The 24208-nt window shown below is 38.4% G+C and overlaps 1 protein-coding gene and 1 long non-coding RNA gene across 3 annotated transcripts in view; one reads left to right on the top strand and one right to left on the bottom strand.

Moving 5' to 3' along the window:
• The first annotated feature begins 516 nt into the window (after nt 1–516).
• sli (slit guidance ligand) overlaps nt 517–24208 on the top strand; it is a 56836-nt gene continuing 33144 nt past the window's right edge. Inside the window, exon 1 of the mRNA XM_044393181.2 lies at nt 517–1073. The gene's annotated coding sequence lies outside the window, so the exon portion shown is untranslated. The remainder of the gene's footprint in view (nt 1074–24208) is intronic.
• LOC138912256 (uncharacterized) lies at nt 16409–17497 on the bottom strand. 2 transcript variants are annotated; one of them, XR_011417761.1, is made up of 4 exons: nt 17224–17497; nt 16956–17158; nt 16638–16793; nt 16409–16582 (listed from the first exon to the last, which is right to left on the bottom strand). It is a non-coding gene; the product is annotated as an uncharacterized lncRNA (long non-coding RNA). The 2 variants fall into 2 exon arrangements; XR_011417760.1 differs by having other exon boundaries at nt 16646–16793; nt 17224–17496.

The following is a 24208-nucleotide window of genomic DNA, read 5'->3' as shown; positions in this document are numbered from 1 at the left end:
TGTGACTTGCATATTGCAGCGGTTTTGGCCTGCAAAAAAGTTAATCCGCGGAATTTTAAATTTGGCACGTACTGGTTATAGGTATTTTAACAGTCTGGCAACACTGATTGAATGAACTAGTTAGATGGTTTAAGTCTGGGCTAGATTTTTAAAGGAGTTCAAAGCGGAAATAAGATCAGTTTGATATGTTTTATTAAATTTGTTATAGTTATTAATTAATTGAAAATATAAGTTCAAATTATGCTATTAAATATATATATAGAAAAGTTAATTTTTCTCCAAATGCCTATAATATAAACATTGTGAACTTATATTTAAAGGAATAAAAGAAACATTAATTTTTTAAAAATATTTAATAAGCAAGTAAAGTCAAATATTAAAAAATTATTCAATTTCGATCCGGAACCAGAGTTTGAATTTAGGGGAAAGCTGGATTTTTTAGTGCATTTATCGCTGCCTAAGAGCATTCGGGATAAAAGTGATTTCCGTAGTCTGGTCACACTGCACAACCATCAAAACAGAAAAAAAAAATTTCGAACGGCAACGGACGCAACGAGCGGACGCACGCATCTATTTCAAACGCGTCGCGTTAAGCGTCAAAAAAATCAAGAGTGAAGAGTCGGAAGAGTAAAGAATTTGCAATTGGAAAAATTAAACAAAAGACAAGACAAAGTAAAATTGCAAATAAGACGCACGCGTCAACAAAACCACTCTTTCAATTCGACAATTTTAAAGCCATTTTAAAGCGAAGTTAAGGCCAAAGTTTTCTGCCGCGCCGCCTTCGGAAGTCGCAGGTCGAAAAGTGCTCAAACGAGATTTCCACTTGAAATTCCTGAATTTCGTTTGTCTGCGCGAATCGGCAACGAAACGAATCGAATCGAATTGAATCACCAGAAATCGCAGCTCGAAAAGCGCAAAAGTCGAATTTAAAATTGCGGCACCAGGTTTTCCATTTCCTTTCCGTCTGCAAAGTGCCGAAAGTCAGTGTCTTTGTGTGTCAGTGTGATTGTTCTTTGTCTCTGTGTGGGTGAATTACGAATTTGGATTAGCGGTGTGTTCGCCTGATTAAAACGGTAAGTGTCCTTCTGATTATCCTGTAGGCGAAAAGTTAGTTGTTGGCGTTAAGTTCTGCACTCGCACACTCAACTTATTTTGCCGCAATTTGCTCTAGTGTTTTGTATTAGCATTTTTATGTCCCGCCTCGCCAAAGTTGACAAACAAAACGCACGCACACAGCCGCACCGACACGTAAGCTCACGCACACAAAGGATTTCATTACATTTTGGGTGGGACGAACGTAAGGACGTAACGGTACAAACCTCCCCCGGCTATCTCTCTCCTGCTCTATTCTACCTCCATCTCTGTCCCTCTTCAACTAAAGCCCCGAATGCTGTGCTACCGAATTTGTTTTCGCCTTTGCTCAGTTCAGCTCAAAGAAGCTGGGTTGACAAAAATAAAATTTTGTAAATTTGAATAGCGGAATCGTTTGCCCATCTTTTGCCCATGTTTGCCCACCAATTAGTTTTTTTTGCCCACGTCCAGTTTTCGAGATATAAAATTTCGAAAATTTTCGAAAATTTTCAAAAGTCACAAATTTTTGGAATTCGATTTTTGTTTTTTTTAATCGTGAGAGAATCGTTTGCCCACGTTTGCCCACCTTTTAGAATTTTGAAAAAAGTTATACTTCAAAAGTTATCTTAATTATAAGTTTTTCCTTAAGAAAAAATCGTTTGCCCACCCTTTAAAACTGAATATTTTTGGAAAAAAACGTTTGCCCACCTCTTAAAACTAAAAAATATTCACTGCCCACCCTTTAAAAATACATTTTTATAAAAACCATCGTTTGCCCACCTCTTAAAACTAAAAAATATTCACTGCCCACCCTTTAAAACTAAATATTAATGAAAATAATCGTTTGCCCACCTCTTAAAACTAAAAAATATTCACTGCCCACCCTTTAAAAATACATTTTTATAAAAACAAACGTTTGCCCACCTCTTAAAACTAAAAAATATTGACTGCCCACCCTTTAAAAATACATTTTTATAAAAACAATCGTTTGCCCACCTCTTAAAACTAAAAAATATTCACTGCCCACCCTTTAAAACTAAATATTAATGAAAATAATCGTTTGCCCACCTCTTAAAACTAAAAAATATTCACTGCCCACCCTTTAAAAATACATTTTTATAAAAACAAACGTTTGCCCACCTCTTAAAACTAAAAAATATTGACTGCCCACCCTTTAAAAATACATTTTTATAAAAACAATCGTTTGCCCATCTCTTAAAACTAAAAAATATTCACTGCCCACCCTTTAAAACTAAATATTAATGAAAATAATCGTTTGCCCACCCCTTAAAACTAAAAAATATTCACTGCCCACCCCTTAAAACTAATTTTATATAAAAACCATCGTTTGCCCACCTCATAAAACTAAAAAATATTCACTGCCCACCCTTTAAAACTAAATATTAATGAAAATAATCGTTTGCCCACCTCTTAAAACTAAAAAATATTCACTGCCCACCCTTTAAAACTAAATATTAATGAAAATAATCGTTTGCCCACCTCTTAAAACTAAAAAATATTCACTGCCCACCCTTTAAAAATACATTTTTATAAAAACAAACGTTTGCCCACCTCTTAAAACTAAAAAATATTGACTGCCCACCCTTTAAAAATACATTTTTATAAAAACAATCGTTTGCCCACCTCTTAAAACTAAAAAATATTCACTGCCCACCTCTTAAAAATTAATTTTAAAATGTTTTTAAACCGATTACCAGCTCAGAGAAGCTGGGTCGGGTAAAATTAAAATTTCGAATTTTTAATATGGGAATCGTTTGTCCACGTTTGACCACCTTTTAGTTTTTTTTGTCCACGTCCAGTTTCAAAAATATGGGATTTCGAAAATTTTCGAAAATCAAAAGGTTGAATTTTTCAAATAATTCAGAACAATTTTGTTTAAAAAAAAAAATGTTAAAGCAAGAGCAACTAAACTTTTTCTTACGCGAATCATTTACGGATAAATAACTGCAAATTCCTATTAAAAAAGATTTTGGAAATTTTGCACTTTAGTGGGGGTGTTCTGCTAAGTTGATATCAACTTAGCAGAACATCTCATAATTTTAAAAATAATTGAGCGGCAAATTTTGTTCTTTCACGAATAATTTACGGAAAAATAACGGCAAATTGTCGATAGAAAAAAATTTGCATTTTCAAAAGTTGCATTGCTAACTTTATGCACATTGTATTTTCTAAAGTTTTGACTTTTTCAAAATTCTAAAGGGTGGACAATCGTGGACAAACGATAGACAAACAATTCCATACAAAAAAATTTGAAAAATTCAACCTTTTGATTTTCGAAAATTTTCGAAATCCCATATTTTTGAAACTGGACGTGGACAAAAAAACTAAAAAGTGGTCAAACGTGGACAAACGATTCCCATATTAAAAATTCGAAATTTTAATTTTACCCGACCCAGCTTCTCTGAGCTGGTAATCGGTTTAAAAACATTTTAAAATTAATTTTTAAGAGGTGGGCAGTCAATATTTATTAGTTTTATGAGGTGGGCAAACGATGGTTTTTATATAAAATTAGTTTTAAGGGGTGGGCAGTGAATATTTTTTAGTTTTAAGGGGTGGGCAAACGATTATTTTCATTAATATTTAGTTTTAAAGGGTGGGCAGTGAATATTTTTTAGTTTTAAGAGGTGGGCAAACGATTGTTTTTATAAAAATGTATTTTTAAAGGGTGGGCAGTCAATATTTTTTAGTTTTAAGAGGTGGGCAAACGTTTGTTTTTATAAAAATGTATTTTTAAAGGGTGGGCAGTGAATATTTTTTAGTTTTAAGAGGTGGGCAAACGATTATTTTCATTAATATTTAGTTTTAAAGGGTGGGCAGTGAATATTTTTTAGTTTTAAGAGGTGGGCAAACGATTATTTTCATTAATATTTAGTTTTAAAGGGTGGGCAGTGAATATTTTTTAGTTTTATGAGGTGGGCAAACGATGGTTTTTATATAAAATTAGTTTTAAGGGGTGGGCAGTGAATATTTTTTAGTTTTAAGGGGTGGGCAAACGATTATTTTCATTAATATTTAGTTTTAAAGGGTGGGCAGTGAATATTTTTTAGTTTTAAGAGATGGGCAAACGATTGTTTTTATAAAAATGTATTTTTAAAGGGTGGGCAGTCAATATTTTTTAGTTTTAAGAGGTGGGCAAACGTTTGTTTTTATAAAAATGTATTTTTAAAGGGTGGGCAGTGAATATTTTTTAGTTTTAAGAGGTGGGCAAACGATTATTTTCATTAATATTTAGTTTTAAAGGGTGGGCAGTGAATATTTTTTAGTTTTAAGAGGTGGGCAAACGATTGTTTTTATAAAAATGTATTTTTAAAGGGTGGGCAGTCAATATTTTTTAGTTTTAAGAGGTGGGCAAACGTTTGTTTTTATAAAAATGTATTTTTAAAGGGTGGGCAGTGAATATTTTTTAGTTTTAAGAGGTGGGCAAACGATTATTTTCATTAATATTTAGTTTTAAAGGGTGGGCAGTGAATATTTTTTAGTTTTAAGAGGTGGGCAAACGATTGTTTTTATAAAAATGTATTTTTAAAGGGTGGGCAGTCAATATTTTTTAGTTTTAAGAGGTGGGCAAACGTTTGTTTTTATAAAAATGTATTTTTAAAGGGTGGGCAGTGAATATTTTTTAGTTTTAAGAGGTGGGCAAACGATTATTTTCATTAATATTTAGTTTTAAAGGGTGGGCAGTGAATATTTTTTAGTTTTAAGAGGTGGGCAAACGATGGTTTTTATAAAAATGTATTTTTAAAGGGTGGGCAGTGAATATTTTTTAGTTTTAAGAGGTGGGCAAACGTTTTTTTCCAAAAATATTCAGTTTTAAAGGGTGGGCAAACGATTTTTTCTTAAGGAAAAACTTATAATTAAGATAACTTTTGAAGTATAAATTTTTTCAAATTTCTAAAAGGTGGGCAAACGTGGGCAAACGATTCTCTCACGATTAAAAAAAAAAAAAATCGAATTCCAAAAATTTGTGACTTTCGAAAATTTTCGAAATTTTATATCTCGAAAACTGGACGTGGGCAAAAAAAACTAATTGGTGGGCAAACATGGGCAAAAGATGGGCAAACGATTCCGCTATTCAAATTTCAAAAATTTCATTTTTGTCAACCCAGCTTCTTTGAGCTCATAGAATCAATCAAGGAAATATGGCATATTTAAAAAAAAAACTTGTAGAAACCGGTATTTACTTCATATATGTATTTTTAGTAAAATAACATAATTTAAAATTTTAAACCCAAATTTGTTTATTAATTTATCATTATCTTCATCAATACCTTCACATAAGTAAAATATCTTCATGATGTTAGGGCGCGCGAATGAACCAGGGCTGACGATATTTCAAATTATGAACATTTCTTGCTAACTTAAACTGCAGTTTTCTCAGAAGAGGCACAAAAGGGCAGGCTAATTTTTTCAGAATATGTAGATAAATATCTAAACTTTTTTTTAAAAAAAGAATTAAACGGGGATCTAGGGTGTAACACTACTTTACGTCCAAGGATATCCAAAAAATCCCTTTTTTTTTGGACCACCTTTAAAAAATTAAAAAAAAATAGTAATTATGTATCTAAAATTTTTTATTTTTTTTTAATATTTTAAGAATCGGTTGCTCTTAAAATTTCAATCGTTACATATACAACTTAGGCCCTTGGGCGCTTTCAGAAAAATTTCAAAGATGTGTAAAAATACCTTTATTTCTTATTGGCTAAAATTATATTTCGAAAAATCCACTTTATAAATCTGTAGTGGGAGAACCATTCAACACAGATCACTCTTTCCTTTTGATGTGTATAGAGAATTCAATTGTTTTTAAAGTTGCATTGCAACATTTTGGAAAATCTTAAAAAAAAAAAAAACATTTTGGCAGGCTTTTTGTTCTAGGCGCCCCACAGTGCACCGTCCCAAAGAGAAAGAGCGATCAGCGAGGGAAGGTTAATGTCTTATCGACATGCTGCAATCTATGTATTTAATTGACTCGACTGCAATTATAGTGTACACTCAATATATATATATATATATTGTAGTGTCTTCTTCCTGCAGATAAAGCGTCGTAAAATGAAAAAGAAATACTTGCCTATAATGATTTCGCATAAATCGTGACTACTCGCCAAAATGAAAGGCGAGAATTTATACTAACAGTGTACGAGCTTGTATTTGTTGGGGCTACAACAAGTTACAATGTAGCCAACGCTCCATTCGCAATTCAGCGTGGAGTGTCGGTCGATGTCAGAGGCTAGTACCCCCGAGTCACCCCCCCTGGCCGCCACCACTGGGCATGCCAATCGTTCGACGTTCCCCGAGAGTCTCGAGCTGAAACCGATGCTGGATTTTTAGCCAGAGTCTGATGCCTTTGGTCAGCCAAAGTCAGGCAACGAAAAATCCGAGCCAAAAAATAAAATAAGAAAATGCTGATTTCTTCAAGTCGAAGGTCAAATACCCTAGTTTCTTAAATATATCCAAGTTTTTGGGACTTTTTATAAATACGGTTTCTAAGCTAAGGAATTACCGAAATTTGATTTTTAGTTTTTGCTTCCGATTACTAAGCTTAAAAATTATCGATATTTTCAATATTTTCATAACATCGATACGATTATATCGATGCTTTCGATAGCTTTTTTAAATATGGAGAAATATCGAACATAAAAACGTATAGATTAACTATTTACCTCTGATTGTAACTACTTCCCAATATGATATTATTATCTCTATTGTTGTTAGATGTACCCCCAAATTGTAATACCCTCTGCTAGGGTATATAAATAAAAGAAAAGGCAACGAAACCTGTAAGCGGCCACAATTCGCGGCCAGCTCCTAGAGATGCGCACGTGACTTGGTTGGTCATCCTTAAGATTCCCCTTCTCTCATCTATTCGGCTTCCCCCACTCCGGATCACGTTTGCCAACAAATTGAAATTTATTTGTGTTGTGCCACACCAGTTAATGCTTATTTATAACAACAATTAATCGCCCGACACAGATAAAGCGAAGGGAATGGCTGAAAAATCAGAGCAAGGGGAGATACATATAATTTTTGAGGAATTTTTTATTGTCGCAGATAAGCTTGGAAATTAAAAGCAAATATAAAATATGTCCAACTATTTGCATACCTAATTTGTTTTACGAAAACCCCCGCGCTTAGTGGAATATATGACAAGTTTATTGGGGTCCCATAAACTGGGCTAAGTTATGATTTATGAGGGTGGATTAGGCCATATATAGTGGGAGTGCCGCCTTTCCCACGCTCACGCCACCATCCCTAGGAATCAAAAGAGCTGCAAAAACATTTAGCCACGTTGGGTTAGGGACACTTTGGACCGCCAGACAGACGTCACTCGGATCCGCAGACGAGGGACAATGTCTCTCTGGCCATTGCCAAATCGTTAGCACTTGGCACTCTTGGCATCGCATCCGCCAGATACTCGCTGCCTCATCATCATCACCATCATCATCGCAATCCCCGGCTCTCGAGACACGGTTCGTTTCGGGGCTTAGACTTTCAAGTGTGTAATGAAATAAAAATATGTATTTAAACTTTATTTGATTGTCGTTGATTTCGGACGACAGCTCTCCGCCGTTCCTCCGTTCCTCCGTTCCTAATGAAAGAATGTAATAAACCAATTTAGTTTCTCTTTCCATTTGCATTCTTCCGGACTCCGGAGGCAGAGGCAGTCTTGTATAAATTTTGGAAGCTAACCAGACGCGACATTCCCCCGGATTCCCGGCGATTCCCAAGTCCACTACCCATCATTAGGCCTGACAAAAGTTGTTCTTCCAACTCATTTGTACAATGGGAAATCTTCCCATAATTAACGGCAGTGCTTGGACAATACTGAATCGAAGGAGGTGGAGGAGGAGGAGGGCAGACGGACTTGGAATTTCTATGCCTCGCTACACACAAATGAGGGAACCAAGGGGGTTCAGGGGCCATCCGTCCATCCATCCGAGGGACACTCAGACGACGGGCTTTGCAATTGGATTGCCTGGAGTATATTCCTCTATTGTTATAGTTTGTCATTCCGATTGCCGTTGTGTTGTGTGTAGGTGACCATCCGTTGATGGTCGCTCAGTCGCTCCCTCGGGGCGGAATTATTAAAAGTGAGCCAGACAAAACACAGAGAGTTACCAGGGATGGGGGGTAAGTAGAGCCCTCTCTATAGAGAAACAGAGCGGGACAGATGCAATGGGCAGTTTGAGAGTCGACTCCCATTTGATATATTGCAGGCATCCGGTAGACAACGTTGACGTAGACGTGATGCTGCAATAAAATCTGCGCCGACTCCTCATTATACGTAAATACCCTATAGCCTGCTATTTGAAAGGGTATGCCCGTTAATTTATTGAAATTCTGTGTGGGAAGAACTTCCTCGGAAAGAATGAAGGTAATAATGGACACTAAAACTGAGAAAAGATCGGATTGATATGTGCAGGTTAATATGATATTCGTTAAAGGTCAAGTTATTCATATCATTTTGATATGATTAACTTGATTAAGTTTATCTTATTTTACAATATTATTTAAAAAATACTACATTTGGTATTTTAAAAGAGTATTTTATGAAATGATAAAATATCAAGTTGATATGTTTGAATCATAAGTTTGACATTACTTATATCGACTTTTTATTGATATGAAATAAGATAGAAATGATGCTATTGCATATCGAACTATTTTTCTGTGTAGCTAAAATAATGGTTGGAAAACATGTTAAGCTGTTTTAGGTAGATCTTAATCTTATCTTGTTCTGCCAAAGGTTTGGTGGCTTTCATTTTAAAATGTCTTTAAACAGTAAAGGTGGAGCAATATTGATATTTGAAAATGAATAGGTAATAACCTCAATAAATGTGAATGCTACGCAATATACATCTTTGTAAATTGATGGCTGTAAAGTATCCTTTGTGCTCTCCCCTATCCACAGGGTATTCCCCTTTCGATCTGAAAGCCCCCCGAACATTACTCTCTTTCCAGCAGCCTGTCATTGTTGTGGTTGTCACATTGTCGCCATCGTTGTCTCCATCTCATCGTTTGAAGCCTACACACAAACTCACAAACAAACCAATAAAAGGCGCTGTCTGTTGTAGTTTTCCTCCAATCCAGTCTGGCTTTTTGGCCCGGAACAGCTTCTTTTTCTTTAATTTTCGTTGCAACCAAATATTTGAGCCGCAAACAGTTAAAGACACCGAACATACAGCCCACGTTGAAAGTTGAACATTTCTCAGGCCCCTCCCCCTTCCCTTCCGCCTGCCTCATTTTCCAAAATGTGTCGCATCGTTTTAATTAAATATTTTCAATTTTATGGGCTTGTTGGCATTTGCATTTTCATTTTCGATTCGGTTTTGGTTTAGTTTTTCCAAGCAAGCCCCACAAAAATGTTTCTATTTATTCGTTGTTGATTTGATTTCGGTTTACCTATTTATTTATTTTTTTTGATTTTCTAGTTGGTCAGCAGAAGCAGCGACCAAAAAACAACAATAGGAAACCGTGAGACGGTGACACCTGGTGGTCTGCTCCAAAGTCTTGGGAGTGAGACTGGTCTGATCTACATTTACATTCCATTTTCCATTTTTCATGTTCCATCTTCTGTGTCGGTTCATTAGTTAGGATTACTGGACAATTATGTCGCATTTTGGTGCCGCTAATAGTTGTTTATTTATACAATTATAAAATTGAAAGCTCACATAAATTTGTCTGATTTTGTTGTATGTGGGGGTATCATCATCAGAATTTCCTTTGTTGGAAAGTCTTTCGTGGCAACGAGTGAAAGTTCTCAAAATTCTGTAAATTCTTCCATTATGAGGGAAGACTTCCTTTTGAATGGAGACTTTTTTTGGGGTTCGGGGATGCCCGCTAATGGCCCTCAATCGGGTCTTATAGCGGTGGCTTATATCGAATTATGTCTTTCGTTCGCCTTTGTATCGTGTTTGAATTGATTTTAATTTGGTTTCATTTAAAAATGATTTAAAATTAAGCTTGGCATTCAGCCTCCATTTGCGGGGTAAATTAGATGGAAATGGGAATTTAATAATTGTACAAATTGCGGTATGTTTCTAACATTTTGCCATCGAAGATAAATATTTACCATTCCATTCAATGGCATGCTGATTAGCTATCAATTTCAATAAATATTTCCCACACATGCCACAGTATTTTCCCGATAAAAATTATGACCAAACTAATGCAGGATCCTTTCGATAGGCAAATTGTTTGCAAAGCTTCCAGAGTTCCCACAAATATGGCTCTAAATGCCGAGTATAGGCAACCTTTATCCCCATAGCCATATCTATTCATTTACTTTGGTTATCAGAAATTAAGTTTCCCAAGCTCTCGATTATTACCCTCCACCCTTTTGTGTGTTCAGAACTTTAATAATGTCAGATCCCCTTCCCCAAGAAAACAAACACCGGAAACGTGGGCAATATTAATCGGTTGCCTCCCTACGCTTTACATGTGCCTTACGTATAAATGAACTTTATCGAAGCCCCAAATCAATTTATTTATGTGCGTCGTGCGCTTTAGTGGAGCAAACAGAATGGAAAAAGCTTGGGCTTATCTTCAACACGGTCTTTAGCGTCTGATAAGGTTCTCCTACTCCCTACACCAAACTCCCTACTCCTCAACCCTTGAGATGCATTCAATCGAAACCCGCTCGCAAAACTGAAACCCAACCAAGCGTTGAAAACTCAACAGTTGAACAGTCGAACTCTACCCCCACCCGTTTCTCAGGCTTTCTCCACTTTCGGTGGTGGTTCGGTTCTCCGCGATCCCGGTGCAATAAAAGTACAAAGAGCAAATAGGTTCGACCCATGGGTAAATATATCGTTATGGTACGCACGGTATGCTATGTGTACAGACGAACGCAATGAATGAAATGTGTTTCCGCTTCGCCTTGCAATAATAGTTGGGAAATTGGAAAAATTGTGGCCGGTCCTCGGGGGATCTGTTAAATGTGTCTCATTAGGCGGCTGCCGGAATGTGGGCGTGGTCGCAATTGTCGGGTTAAGGGCGCATACAGCCCGCACGCAGATCACTTTTCACCCATAATCCGAATTTTCAGAGTTTTCAGCGCAGAGTGCGTGCCATGAATTGTCGTTTAAATTAAATTAAAGCCAGTTGACTAGGCGCAGGAATGGAATATAAAGGGGAAATTGCAACTGCAACCCACCACCAAACTGGGAGGAGGAGGGGGAGGATGAGGATGCGGATGAGGATGAGCCACCCCATCCTCAGGTTCACGGATAAAAACAATCTGTTTGCTGCCTGTCACAAGGCAAACACGAAACACGTCGTGTGTGTTGTTCGGGGGAAAGAGGGTAAGGAAACTCATAAAAATCCACAACGATTTGTTGTCGTTACGGGCAGGAGACTGATGACGGAAGACGCAGGACGAAGGACTCAGGACGACCCACCGTTATGTGGTGAACCTGATGGCACAGTGGGCCGAAAGCCCAACGCCCGAGGGATGAATCGCATAATCGCAGATCGAATTGCTAAGGCCCAAAAGGGTTCCGGGCATTATTATTTCTTTAATTAATTATTTGTATACATTGCCGGGATACCAGTATATTTACAAATCCAGTATCCTATTTCAGGCAGTTGTTGTAAGGGAAGTATAGTTGCAATGCACGTGATCTGTAGCTAAATTACACTTTGTGAACTCAAGAGATACAATACACACATTTCTGTTAGGAAGTTTAGTATTTCAGTTTCGTTTTTGGATAGTTCTGTCTAGAAAAATAATAAATAATAATATTATAGATTATTATTATAATGAATAAATGATATATCGATTTTTAGATTTATTTCTTTGACCATACTTAACTTTTTTATGTGTTTATTTTATTAACCACTTCAACCCGTTGTCGAGTTAAGAGTTATCGGCTGAATTTAACATCCTTGAACTCCAGAACCACATCGCAAATCCCCTGGGTTCCACTGTACCACCGTGGTTGATGTGTTTTTTGTGGGTTTTAATTTTTTTCTCCCTCTGCCTTTTCTTCCGGGCAAGGTTATTGCAATCGCAACACCTCAGCCGCCGGCGGACCTCCTCCTCCTCCACCTCTTTCAATCCCAAAGAACCATGCAACAGCCCAACCCATCTCATCCAATCTATATAACCCGAACTCCCTTCTCTGGGCATTTTTAATGCTTTTAATTTTTGCTGCGCCAACGAACAGGGAAATACGGAATGAGCACTAAAAGTAAGCCCAAAAAAAGTGAAGTGTACGACAATATACGCTTTTCGGGGGTAAGATGTTCAGTTCTGTTCGGTTAGGGGTTGCAAATGTCCTGGAGTCTCGATGCGTATGTGTGAGTGAGGGTGTGCATCCTTTGATTGCGTGTGTGAGTGGGTGAGGGCGACCGAAAATGTGCAAAAAATGGGCGTTGCTCGACGCGATATATCTAATGGCTTTGTTTCCGAGAGTTGTCGCCCCCAACTCCGCGCGCTTCTTGTTGCTGCTGTTTAATGCATGTTGGCAAATGTTGAAATGATGTACTTGCCACCACTCTGCACCACCACTTTGCACCACCACCCCCCTAAACCCCCCTGAACCCCTCCTGCGGTGCGGCGGCATATGCCAGACTGCTAAATATGCAGCTGTTAATGGCTCAAAAATTAAAACATTAAGGCGGAGCACTCGTCATCATCATCCCAGTCGCCGACTTTGATTGGAAATGTGTCCGGGCTTTCATCTAACCACCCAACGCCCCACTCATTTTCCTGGGAAAGCGCTGAGTAATGGGAAAAGTGCACCTTGCATGGGAAAGATTTGGAAGGGCAGATGGAAATCACTCCCGCTAGTTGACTGAATAATTACTCCGCTAAAGGTTGGTGTACCCAAAAGGGTATTACAACATTTTTTGAAAGTCAAGCCAGTATTATAAAATTCAGATCAGATTTGTTACGGAAGTGTTCTTGACATTATTACACCACTTATGAGATTTTATATTTAGTTCTCACGCTGTAGTAAAAATGAACGAGGAGATGACAGATCTGCAAGAATATTTTCTTTGCCTTCCACTCTTTTGATTTGTTTTTCCAATCTTTTTCAAAGGGTCTGAAATCTTCGTTGTGGCCTACATAGATTTTCCTCATTGAGTTTCATTTTTTATTTCTGGTTCACCTTTGTTTTGGTAATTCTTTTGTAAGGGTTTTTTGTGGGTCACTTGCCCCCTCTGTGAGTGCAAAGGGTTACGACTGCGAAAGGTAGGGGGAAATGGAAATATGGTAAAATATGTTAATTGAAGTAGACCCAAGTTCATAAAGAATGGCGTTAGAACTCATTTACTTTGTGTGGTGAAAGTTCAATTACCTTTATCGGATCAGAAGTTTGACAGCCGGATGAGCACTAAATATAGTTTAGGTTTTGCTACTCAATTTACTGGTGAATAAAAATCAATTTAAAGGGGGTTGGTGTGGAATCATTAATCGAATATGGTTCTGGTAATATTTGTATAAGCAAAGAAATTCAGAAATTAATTTCCGTTCAGAGCAAACCGATGTTTCTGACTGATTTCCTCTCAATGGCCAGACATCCGAGGGAAATTTCCTTGGGAAACTGTTGTTCCATTGTAGCATTTTCTTTGCTTTCCTTTTCCCAATTTCTGAGCCCCGCTTTGTCTGCTTTATGTTTCCCCTTCGTTTGCTCTGGGCAAATTCATCCTTTTTCATTTCGGGCAACTTTTCTTGGACTTGACTCAATTCCCCAATTTTGTTCTATACACAAAGACACACACACACACAATTCCCTTGGCGAACATTTCCGAGAAGCAACAATGCACCACCCACCACCACCGCTGCTCCCCTTTTCCCCCGTTTTCTCCGCATTTTCCAGGGGCAGACAATAACAACGTTAAACAACATTGAGGCATAGACAAAGGCAGGCTACTTACAAGCCGCCAGTCACCACAAGATGGCCAGAACTCCATCCCCACCTCTTCTCAAAAGAACCCCCCTCCCAAACTTCCCCGCCCCACCTGGCACATCTTATCTTATCGCGCAGGTGCACGCCACACGGCTCAAAAAGCGACAAGGCAGCGACAGTCGACTCGGAAAAAAAAGAGCACCTCAACAGCCCCCTTGCCCCCTCTTAACCTGCTGCCCATGCGCACAGTGCACGACATGAATGGCAATTCCTTGGGCAGCAAGAATTTATGAGGCGGCCTTTAAGAACAAACTCAAAGATTCCTCAAACGAACGGAGACATACTCATAAACGAGAACCACACAATTAGTCATTTGTGGTTGGTTCCTCAACAATGTCTTTATATTTCTAGCTTTATTAAAACTAATTGCTTTTACAGTAGTTTGACTTTAGAAACAGATTAATTAATATGTTGCAACGGTTAAATAGTTTAGCTTACTGATTTTTAAATTAAAACAAACATATCGATTTTCAAGATTCAAGATTTGACTTCTAGGAAATAAATGCAATTTAAGTAAAGTCTTTCACTTCAAACAGATAGATTAATTGGCTTATTTTAGTTTCCCCCTCTTTCGAATTTAATCTTAAACCAGTTTTTCCTAGTGCAGAACTAAAATCAGAGTTTGGGTCATCGATGGGGAATGCAAATCACTTGAGTGAAACTGAAAATGCTAATGGCATGGGGGTGCCCGCAATATAGGCGAAGGAGAACATCAAAGGCCGAGGCTGTCTAATGAAGAAAATGCATTATTTGACCCCTGGCCTCACCGAATTAGCCTTGTCTGCTCGCGTGTTCCGTCTGGACTTCAGTGTTCAGTGCTTCTTGGCAAATGGAGGGAAATTGCTTTCAGCGGCAGGAGAATGGGAATCAGAGAATCAGAACGCCAGAAGACGAGGCGAATTTATCAAACATATTTCAACATGCGGCGGGAAATGTGTTTCTGATGATGCTGATGGGTCGAAAAGGGAAATCCACCAGCGGCAGCTAATTAAAATGGCTTATAATTTTCATGATTTACACTTGCTGGCTGGTTTCACCCAACGTCTCGCCCCCAAATAAAATTCTTATGTTTGTGTTTTGGGTTAAAAGCTCATAAAATTAAAGGCCCTAAAAACATGGCGTGGGCTAAAGGGAGAATTTTTAGAGATGTGAATAGAGGCAAGTTTATTTCAGAACAATGGAAATAAAATGGTGCGAATGAAATGAGGAAATGGTTGGGGAATTTTAATAAGAAAAGTGAAATATTACAATTGCAAGGAACGAGAAACAATCTTGAAAAATATGCATTAAGGTCTATAATCAGCTTTTACATTTTAATATAATGTAATCAAAGGCTGCGCCACAATTTGCCATAAATTAATTATAAATTCAGTCAAATAAATTACTATCGCCTGACTTGGCTTGGCATAATTTTGTGTCACGTTTTTCATCCCTAGCGAAAAACGAATGAAATAAACTTGCTTAAGCTTTTTGATTGTGCAAAGGCAACAACTTAGTTGAAGTTGGAAAAAAAAGAAACAGGAAAAATAAAATTGTAGGCGCACATTTGGTTTTTATGCTATCCGGTGCACAAAATATAATTCAATCAACGCCAAGTGCCACGCCCCCAATGCCGCCACACCAGCGAGAGGGAATGGGAATTCATTTTCTATTTTTTAGTTATTTTCGACTCTTGCATGCCGCACGTCAGCAGATGGCGGTTAGCGGGGGGTTAGGAGGGGGTTAAGGCAGCAGAAGAGAAATGTTCCTCAAGATAGTATATATCGTCGTGTATATGAAAAATATGCCATATGAGCTGCTGGTGCTCCCAAGCACCCGACCCCCGAAGACCAGATGATGGTCTTTCGACTTCACCTCGTGCCGGTCCCCCCATATTTGGATTCTAGAGGATCGAGAAGGGGTGATGAGGGAAAGGAGGAGGAGAAGGTGCTAGTGCTAGTGGTGCTGCTTTCGGTTCTGGGGTTCCGGAGTTCTGGGCCTGTCAGCTCACGGCGCGCGCAGCAGCATAAATCAACTTATTTCATTGGAATTTATGTTTTGTTGTTGCGCCTGTCGTTGATGCAGTTGCAGTTCTTGTTGCTGTTGCTGTTGTTGCTGCGGCATTGGCATAGCCCTGTGCAACAAACACTCTGACGACTGACGCCACCACCGTCATCCTCAAGCGATCCGGCAATCCAGCAAATCCACGAGGGGATTACACTTGCTTCCTCCTCGAATGCCCTTTTTCCAAAGCTGATTTGCGCCTGTGCTGGCAAGAAGGATTTCAATTTGTAAGATAACAGGATACTTTATTCAAAGTTTAAGTCTCTTTAATAGGATTCCTTAAAGTTGAAAGTGTTTAAGGAAAATTCATAGAAATAAGAGAAATTCCTACAAATATTCTTAACTCTTTCAATTTGGTCCTGATATGAATTGGATCACTTTAATATGCTCGGAATTGTGAAAAAATATATACATTTCATATTCATTAGGTTTAAATATGTGTTTTTCGAGCTTAACATTAATCGCCATCTGATTTTTTGAATCCGTTTCCAATACTTACAAACATTTAAATAATTTTAAAATATTATTTTGACCTGTGAATATTAATATGAGATTAAATTTCAACAAAATACTTATATATGTTATTACATTTTTACCCCTTCAAAGATATTAATTATTCTTTGCCAAGAGTGTTCAGAGTTCGATTAGATGTCGAAGATATTTTTCACGAGTATTTCATGCTTGTTGTCTGGTTGTGTGTGCAATTGCTTCATTTGCGGCAATGTCTTCGAGGGGCATGAGTTTCTGAGGGGTGGGAAATGGGGAAGTGAAAAAAGAGGTGGAGTGGTAGCAGATCCAGAAAAGTAGGAGGTGAACGAGGAGGCACAGGCCGCGTGTTAAAATGTACACTTTGCATTTAAATCATTCCGGGAAGTTGGGTTCGTTATATTTATCTGTTGCCATTACCTTACACTCTCCTCGTGCCCCATGTGCAACTGGCTGTGGCAGTGGCAGAGTTCCTTCAGCAGGAACTCAATCAGCAGAGGGCCAGGGAAATAAGTGAAATAAGCAGAATTGAAAAGCTAAGCACTTTCCTTTCTTATTTCCATCCGACTTTTGCTGCAACTCAAAGTGCTTAGAAGGCGGCTGACTTGTGGCAGGAATATCCACTGTTTAATCCGCAGAGTGAGAGATTAAAGGCTCATACTAAAGCTGCCACATAAATTAAACTTACTGAGCAGATTTGAGGCATTGTTGGCCTGCGTGCATGGAAAGTTGAATTCGATTTTTCTTCTCTTAGCATGATTTATAACTGACACTATGTGGAATACTAAAATGTTTATTCTTTCTTATTTATTTGCAGGTATGTTGAAGATAATGCCCATAAATACGACTGGTTAAAGTGGCAGAAGTTTTTCTTAAGTGAAGTGAGTTTATACGACCAAATGTAAATTTAACTTAGATATAAGGTTACGTTTTTAAAGGATGATAGTAGAAACTATAAAACATTGACGTATAGTAAAAATACTACCCATTTTATTTATATAACCTGAGGTTAAAAGTTTTAATTCTTTTGAGTATGCAATTTATTTTAGTTGAACTTGTATATTTTTCAGCTTGATTTTCTACTCTTCCGTTATTAAAGTTCTTCACTACATTTAATTTGTCCAGTATTTTTTTTTAATTTTTAACCGGAGGTTAAAAGTTTGATTTCTTTTGTTTATGCAATTTATGTTAGTTTAACTTTTAGACTTTTCAGCTTGAGTTTCTACTCTGCCATTACTCAAGTTCTTCACTCTTCACTCCATTTAATTTTTCCAAGAGTGCTGCACTTATTCCAGACTTTTTTCCTGGGAATATTTCCCTTTGACTGGGGATAAATGACTTTGTCCGGTAATTTGCCCCGATGTTGTGCAACTCCCCGTCACTTTTTGTTTGGGGGATTCCCACACCCCCTTTTCCCGTGTAGCGGATAATTATGCCATGCTAAACATTGTCTCACACTCGACGCTCTTCTTCCTCTTGCTCGCCCACACTTGGATTTATGGAATACTTAACGAACAAAGTTGTGAATACAACAAAAAAAGCGTTTCCCCTTCCAGCAATTAGACGCCATTTCCATTAGCGTTTAACCATTTAACATTTTTTTAGTTGGTTTGCTTAACAAGTCTTCACACCTGCCCACATCTTGAGCAAATTCTTTATTTTGAGCTGCGGGGAGACGAAAAAAAGCGAAGAAGAAGTTGTTGAGGAAAAAATCTTGTCACTTGTTGCCAATTAAGAGGAAAAACAACGGGCACAGCCCGAGGACCCTGATGATCGTACATCAAGTGGTGGGGTCGGCATGTCTGTCTCTATATGTCTGGTTCTCCAGCTCCCCAGTTCTCTGGTTCTCCAGTTCTCCGGTTCTCTGGAGGACCGGAGGCGGTCAACGTCTGACGCTGGCGGCGCAGCTGCTTCAATTAGCTCAGTCTGTTTATTTGCACACATCTTTCTTTTTTTCCTAGCAGCTTTTTGTTTTGATTTTGCAGATTTTTTGCTTGGCTTGGCACATGTGAAAAAAAGCAGAGAAGGCGATCCAAAAAGAATCATTTCTTCAACTGTTTAATTGCAGTCTGGCTGCCTGGCTGCTTGGCTTCTCGGCTGCTTGGCTTTTGCATTTAATTACTTTGTTTATGGCCCCGGCAGCAACAATAAAACTTCAATTTATGTGTGTTCTCTCTGGCACCCAGCCCCCCAAATCCCCCCTTTTCGCCTTTTCCCCTGTTGTAGTCGAATTCCAATGCACAAATTGACAGGCATCCCCCCCAAAAAACTCCTTCCCCTTTTCGCTGGCCTTTGTTATGTAAACAACGCGAACTTTATATTTTTTGTGTCGACGCTGCAATACTAAAACCAACTTAACTCAACTCGCCGCCCTGCCACCCAAAAAAAAAATACAGAAAAAATCAAGAAAAGAAAGGGAAAACCACCCACAATTCGCATTCTAACTGAAGGCAAAAGTTTTTCCTTGCACAAATAACTCGACTTCTGCGACTCAACTCGCTTTGAATGCTTTGCAATTTCCGCTCTTCTAAATTTGTTGAAAATATTTTTACCCCTTGAACCCCTACCCCCGGAAAAGCGAGGAAAACTTTTCTGCTGTGCGGACCAGTAGCTGTACGAACAACAACAACACAAACAGCAACCCATGACTGACTGCCCAACCTTGCGTAATATTTTAATAAATTTTTGTCGCCAGGCATTGGGCTCCCCCATTGGAGCGAGGGGGACAGATAGAGGCGGTGCGAGCGAGAGGGCATTACACAATAGCAGCTCTGATTGCTGCCACTAACCTTTGTCCGATTTCCGTTGCCGTTCCATTCGCCGTTCTTGTTGTTCGGCGCCTGCGTCCTAATTAAAAACGCAGGCAAAAAGTAGGATAAAACCAGCAAAAGTGCGTCGAACCTGTCAAGAAAAAAAAAGAAAAAACACCGAAAGAAACTGGATAACATGTGGTTTTCCACTAATTAATTACTAGTACACTAATAGAAAATATTGATATGAAAGTATAGTCGTTTTGAAGAAATTCAGTAGTCAGTTCTAAAAAGGAAAAACATTTATTTCGACAATATCAAGTTGGAAATAAGGAAGTTTAAGAATGTCTACTTTTCTTTGAGTAGTTACAAAAAAAGAAAACGAAAAATTAAATATTTAAAATCTATTTAACATTAATCAAAGCTGTAAATCAAATTAGGAATCAATTAATTTGCAATATATTTGATTTGATACAAATCCAATTTTATAACAAACAAATTATTAAGCAACATATAACATTTAAAGGAAAAATGGTTGAAAAATCATCAATTAAAATGAAAGAAAAAGTATTCCATAATTTTTTCCCCTGTGCAAGGATCAGCTAAGCAGCAGGACATCATAGCCAGCCTGTCAGTTGATTCCTGCGAGGGAGCTGAAGGGTGTGCACCGTTGGAATTTCCATGTCAAAGCAGATTTTCTAACTGATTTCATGTCCAGCGATTTGAAGCGCTCAACAATTTCTAGTTTGCCATCCAAGTGCCGGCATACCGCTCGCTCCGATGTCCTGTTCCTGATCCTATTCCCGTTCCCATTCCTGTTCCCTGATGGCTGATGGCGTTGGCGGCGGCGCCCACTGATGTGGTAATAAACACCCCTTGTGCAGTCTAATGGACCGTAATTAACTCGTACGTCGACTGAGACTGCGACTGCGACAGAGGCAGCGACGTCGTCGTTGTACAAGCGATGAATAATAATTTTTTGCCAAAGCCACAGAGCCGTAGAGCCGTCGTCCAATCCAGGACTAACCAACAGAGGACAGACCCCATAGAAAAGACCCCTGGCACAGTGGTAACGATAGCCGATTTAATGGCCAATCATTTTCGGGGGCCTGATCGCCGGCCATTCGCATCGCATTTACATATGTAACCGAACAACTGGACAACTGGCCAACAGGCAAACACACTGTTACAATCCAGATGGTGGAAATTACTTATCGCCTGTCATTTCGGGTAATCGCTGTCCCACATATTAAGTTCGATTATGAGGCAATCTTTATGTCCACAGCAAGTTGTTGATTATGTGCCGAGTTGATCTATGCAGTATGTACTGTTGAACAATTTCACGATGAGATATGAGTTGATTTTATTGGGCGACAACAGATGTTGACAAAACTGAGATGGTAATTTGACCAGAGGGAGTATTATAATCAGAATAATGTGCTCCGTTTTTATGGTTTGCATATATTAGACTTAATATCGGATTAATAGCCTGGCATTCTGATACACTCATAAAAATAATTTTCTACATTTTAGAAAATCGCCCTAAAAAAATTTTCGCCCTTGAACTGAGAAAAATTTTCTATTTTCACGACAAATTTGCCATAAATTTAAGGCAGGTGACCATAAAAAAATATTTTTAGGGTTAATTTTTCTATTTTTCTAATATTTAGGGTGATTTTTTTCGATTTGCTTCGTTTTGACCTTTTCTAAATCCAACGGCGAATTGCCCTAATTTTTTTCTAAAATTTTTCTAAATACAAGGGCGATTTGCCTTAAAAATCACTCCAAAAGTGTGAAATTCGGTAGCCCAGCGGTCTAATCACTTGCGCTTTCAAATTTGCTATATGAGGACTAAGGTCGTGGGGTTGTGGGTTCGAACCCTGTGTGATTCAACTTGATTTTTATGTTTTTTTTTTTGTAAACATTTTATCGTCCGAATTTTAAATTAAAGTAGTCTTTAAACCTTAAAAACGTATGGGAGTTCTGAGTTAAAAGCATACTTTGTGTTTGCGGGCAAGAAAACGGGACTAATTGTCACAGTCGTCAGGAAAAAAATATACGGTTTAGTTGCCTTTAGTCATATTATAACGTAGACCTCAAGAAAATAAGATGTGTGCAGAGTTTGTTCGTCGCCTTGCGCGATGGGTCTGTGGTGCAGCGGTAGGACGTTAGACTCTAAACCGAGAGGTCGTGGGTTCGATTCTCGCAATGACCAAAAAAAGTAAGTTGTTTTTTCTCCTCATATTTATTTCCCTAATTCGTTTACAAACATGATTTTTCAGTTCTAACGGCTGTGCTGTATAGATCGGGCCCCCCTCTTAACGCAGCTCCCATATAAGCTACACACCAATACAATAATATGAAACGGTGTCCTCCGCCGGTGTTGTTTAATTAAAGCAGTCCCAATTCCCAGAATATAGACGACTAAAAAAAAAATATGCTTCCCAAATTCAGATAAGCATGCTCAAACACGATTTCTTTTAATTTGTCTAATTTTTTAGGGCATTTGCCTTTAAAAACAGAAAATTCGCCCTTAATTTTAGAAAAATACACCTTAAAATTAGGGCAAATCACCCTAAAAACAGGAAAATATTTCTTATTTCAAGAAAAATCACCCTAAATTAAACCAAATTTCCATCGGGATTTTTTAGAAAATTTTTCTAAATACACGGGCGAATCGCCAGCGGATACGATTTATGGGCGATTTTCTAAATCCACGGGCGAAAAGTCAGTTTTTTAGGGCGATTTAGGGTAAAAATTTCTATGAGTGTATTAAGTCCAAAAAGTTGCTATATTTTACAAATATCTCGGTCTTATTTATATGTTAATAACAGTTGCTATTTATATGCTTATTTTCGGTATTTCAAGATGATTCCATTTTAGTTATTAAACAGAAGAGCTAGGCAAAAAGCATATAAACTGGCAATTTAGATTTTTATAGGCCTTAATTAAGTATGGCTATAAACTTCGACAAAGGTCACACATTTACTAAAAATTACAAGCTTTTTGTGTGTTTTAAGATGCTATTTTGATGGTAATTTGTAGTGGTACAAACTCAATAGCACCGTTTCTCAATTATACTGCCACTTGTGTGTATTTTCCGCTCCTTGAAAACCATTTCAAAAAAAACCTCCCACTCATGAGTCTCAAAAATCAGCGTGTCATAACCCTTTTTCGGAGACAATTACCTCTTCTGGTGGAACCGATTCTTACCATTGTACCCGGGGTACCCGGCTCCAGATTGCCATTGTTGTTGCTGCTGGTCAGGGTGTTGCTGTTGCTGCCGCTGTTGCTGCTGCTGCTGCTGTTGTTTGCGTGACGGATATTGCCTTGTCACTTGCATGTACGAGAAATGTTAAAACGTGGAGCCGCTTGGCTTGGGTTTCATCGGCTTTTGCCTTTTTTCCTAGCTCTTTGGCCCCCATCTCCCACATCAGTCCACTCAGGACTCCTCGGTGTTCCCCTGCCCCTCGGTTGTTACCCCTTTTTTCGACCAGCGACCGCAGCAACCGCAGAGCGGCAATCAACGCACAGCAGCAACAACAGCAACAGCAACATACAACCAGGCAAAGAGTTTTTGTACCGTTCGAAAGTTGTGCTAAAATTTAATTAATTTCGCAATTTGCCTAGACGCTGTCGATTGTAGATTGTCAATTGCAGGCTCGTCGAACAATTTCTATCTTTTTCGAAAAACCCCCTTTCGCTTCGTTTTGCGCTTTTTGTGCTCCTCCAATGGGGCTGCCGAAAAATTATGATGATTGCCATCATCATCATCATACCGCTCGCCGCACTGGCTGCACGTAATACCCATAGACGTACTCGTAATACCCCACACTAAGCGCGGGGCGTGGCAAATGGGCGGCGATTTAGCCATGGCCATTATAAATACCAATTTAATGAGCGCAACATATGCAACGGGCACAATCCAGGGGCGCGTTAAAGGGGGTGCCGCTGCAGCGGACGTTTAATGCGATTACATGGCAGCGGCACATTTGTCATTGGGGGTAGAGTTACGGACCTCCGTTACTGGGCGTACACTGAGCCAAATTCGAAATGGACGGGGATTAATCACTTCGATAATTCAATAAGAAATTATTAATGGGTTTATTTCGGGAAAAGTTGCGGTGGAAAATCTTTTTGTTATGGTTTACTACTAAAGATAATTTTTAAAATATTAAGGGGGTTGTATATCTTGGCTTTAATTCAATATTGATTTATAGAATAGGTTAATCATTTAATATTGACAGTTATTAAAATATGGGATGAGTAAGAAAATGGTTTTTGTTCGAAATTCTTTTAATAACAATGATTTACAGATGGAAATGTAGACTATAAAAATACTTTGTATTTAGAACTTGAAAAGGACATTGTTTTCATTTTCTGCAAGTGATTTAAGTTGTAGTTTGAATTTTTGCGTGCATCGTACTGTATGTTACCTTATGATTTATGTAAGTTTTGTTCATTAATGATGTTATTTTTTTTGCACGTTTTTACGAACAGATTTTCCAGCAGATTAAAGGCATGTTTCTTTTGAGCAGATTAATAGGCAGTTTATGTAAGTTGAAACGATGGAAAAGTGATAAGTGGCGCCCGAATAACAACTTAATCTATGAAATAACTCCCTTAATGTGCGTATAATTGCGGCAAGTGCAGTGGCCCCCTGTGAACTTTAACTGCAACTTCAACTTGCAACGTGCAACTGGCAACTTGCATCTGCATCTGTGTCCGTGTGTCAGCTTAAACAAATCAAGTCAAATTACTGCAACGCTAAACAACGAGTGGAGGAAGCCGAGGCAGAAGAATCTGTGGCAAAACAGCCAACGAAACGAAATGTAACGAAGCAAAACAAAATGAAACTGGCGTACCAGCCGCAAGGTTTCGCATCCGTAAGATAGATTCTGCTACTGCAGATGCTACTGCCAC

This window comes from Drosophila takahashii, chromosome 2R (assembly GCF_030179915.1).
Source record: "Drosophila takahashii strain IR98-3 E-12201 chromosome 2R, DtakHiC1v2, whole genome shotgun sequence".
NCBI classification, from domain to species: domain Eukaryota; kingdom Metazoa; phylum Arthropoda; class Insecta; order Diptera; family Drosophilidae; genus Drosophila; species Drosophila takahashii.
The sequence above is the reverse complement of the archived record's forward strand: the minus strand, read 5'-3'. Positions and strand labels throughout refer to the sequence as shown.